We start from the raw sequence: 2500 nt of genomic DNA, 5'->3' as shown, positions 1-2500 counted from the left end.
AGCGGTTTCTATTTCTTAGCTGTGTACTTTATCATGAAGTTTAATGTTTCCCTTTGTAACAGTTTGAGAGAGATTTGTATATATGTGTAACTTTGATAGAGTATGCGTATAATGTATTTAACATATGTTAATTAAGTTTTCTCAATAAGAATGAAATACATGACTGTTAAAGATATGAAAGCTGTAACCTTTTTTCTCTCTCTCATAGTACTGGAGTAAGACCCTTTTCTATCACCTTAAGCTTAAGCTCTCCTGTGTATTTTATATCTCATGCTGTGGAATTTACGAGGTCCCTCCTAACTTTTAGTGAAACTTTCACTTGTAAATAACCGCAGTTTGACACATGTTATAGCTTGTTTGACGGCTTTCTGCTGTGTTGAGCCACCTGATTCTTAGCCTAGCTTACAGGCGTATTCTCACGCCCTCGTTACGTCCTGTCACACGCCCATTTCCGACCAAGTCACACATACAGCCCTGCTCCCCCCTCTTAGCATAACACTAGTATGTGTGTTTAATTTCCTATTACATAATTCTAATGAGCTAGATCTATATTCTCAGTATCATATGTCAGTTTTGTGATATAGTCAAAATCCTAGAAAATGAAGACTTAAATTCTGTCAGTGTTATTAAGAGCATAGTATAGCATTATACGCCATGGTACCTAAATACCAAGTAGTTATTGTAGTGTTATTTGAGGGTTGCGTTATTCGTGCGGTGCTGTCTTGAGTGTCATGCGACCTCGCTATTCCTTGCCGGTCAAAAGTTCCGTAACTTTTTCGTCTTGGACCATGGGAGAATCTATCCTGATGTCTATCCTTCTCAAATTTTCATTTGTCTCACTTTCCCGTCCTCTTCTGTCTCTCTTTATCGACCCCTTCTGCCCCCCATTTCCCGTTTCCTTTATAACGCTCGTCACAGACTCAAGAGAGATATGAAAGTCATTGGCACGAGTCAAAGACACCTGCCTGTGATTTCTAAAGACAAAGTGGTCATTACCGCACGTGATCTAACGATCCTGTCTCCTGTGAGGCACGTCTAGGAGACACAGAGAAGGACAGGCCCTCTTTCGAGTGCCGGGCTCATGACTGACGGCGAGGCAGACTGAGGTGTCCCGTGGTCGTCATCGTCTGCACAGCCGGACGGAGAGACTCTAACCTTTGGCTCTCCCTCTCTGGCTCTCCCTCTCTGGCGTGCCTCTCAAAGGTTGCTGCTGACAGAGCCCCTTTCTCTGTGGGCACGATCTATTCTCCCTATGTACGGTCTTCTTTCCTCCTCTTCCCTTTTAATTGCGTATTTCCGTCCTCCCTCAAGTATATATACACAAAAAGTTCCGAAATTTCAAGTCAAAAATGTGTTCCTCGAAGTACCGCCGCACGGCTAGTAGCGAGGTGGGACCACTCCCTCATAAGTAATCAAAAGCGAGGAGTTATATGACCTATCCTTCGCCGGAACCCACGAGTAACGGCGGGTTGTGTGACAACGTGACTGACCTGACGCGGGTCACGAATGGGTTGTCACAGGTCGTAAGGGGGCCGTGACCTCGGGTCCTGGAAGTACAAGGTTTCTCACTCTTCTTCCTCGTCTTTCTCTTTCTTAACTTTCCTCGGCTTAGGTCCCTGTAAGTACAGTGTTTCCATATCTCTTCCTTTTTTTAATATTCTGAATATGTCAGTGATCATGCCTCTCATGTCCTAGATTTATATGCTGACACTGCCATCCTCATCCGACATACCCACTCATGGCATCGTGTCTTTGTGTGACGCAACGCTCATCTCTCCCTCTCATCACAACTAGCTTTCTCGTCCAGACACAGCCATCACCACCCATGTGATGATATGCCCACATGTTAGTCACGGCCTGATGGCGATGCACATATTAACTGCACGGCGGATTCCTCGCGATAAGCCAGCCTTGCCATGGTTATAGTTACATAATTTAAAATAGATGATTAAAACCATTCATTGTAACTCTTTAATTGGAAACGGCGTAGCGCTGGTAAGCATGGCATAATACATGGATGTAATAGCTTGACTTAGATCAATGTTATTGGAGATGATTCCTGACATTTATGCGAGTGTCTATTTTAGATTGATACAAGCCTTTTGCAGTAATTAATCCAACATATATAAGCTAGGTAGGAAAATGAATTATATAAAAGAAGAAATCTAGATAGATTGATAGAATTGATAGACATAGATAATGATACAAATTATCTGATGAATAGAGTGATCTGATGAGTAAATTGATAGATAGTCGAGAAAAAATATATATACTAAACACTAAATAATTTTCATACTTGCCAATGCAATCAATCCAAAGGCAACGACTAATTTTACAGTTATCTGTGCCAAAGTAATGGCAAAGCAAAACAAAAAAGTAGAAAGATTACATACCAATAAAATTGATCAAGACAAAGGAGAGTAAATAAGGACGTAGACAGGGAAGGGGCCTAATGGAGCTGCATCAAGGAGTACTTTGTCAACAAAGATAGCAAGAGGAC

At 41.9% G+C, this 2500-nt stretch overlaps 1 protein-coding gene across 6 annotated transcripts in view; it reads left to right on the top strand.

Moving 5' to 3' along the window:
• unc-13 (protein unc13 homolog) overlaps positions 1-2500 on the top strand; it is a 274694-nt gene that overhangs the window by 200667 nt on the left and 71527 nt on the right. The gene's annotated exons all lie outside the window — the stretch shown is intronic.

This window comes from Penaeus japonicus, unplaced genomic scaffold (genome assembly GCF_977035675.1).
Source record: "Penaeus japonicus unplaced genomic scaffold, GWHDUDI00000001_assembly GWHDUDI00000012, whole genome shotgun sequence".
NCBI lineage: Eukaryota > Metazoa > Arthropoda > Malacostraca > Decapoda > Penaeidae > Penaeus > Penaeus japonicus.
The sequence above is the reverse complement of the archived record's forward strand: the minus strand, read 5'-3'. Positions and strand labels throughout refer to the sequence as shown.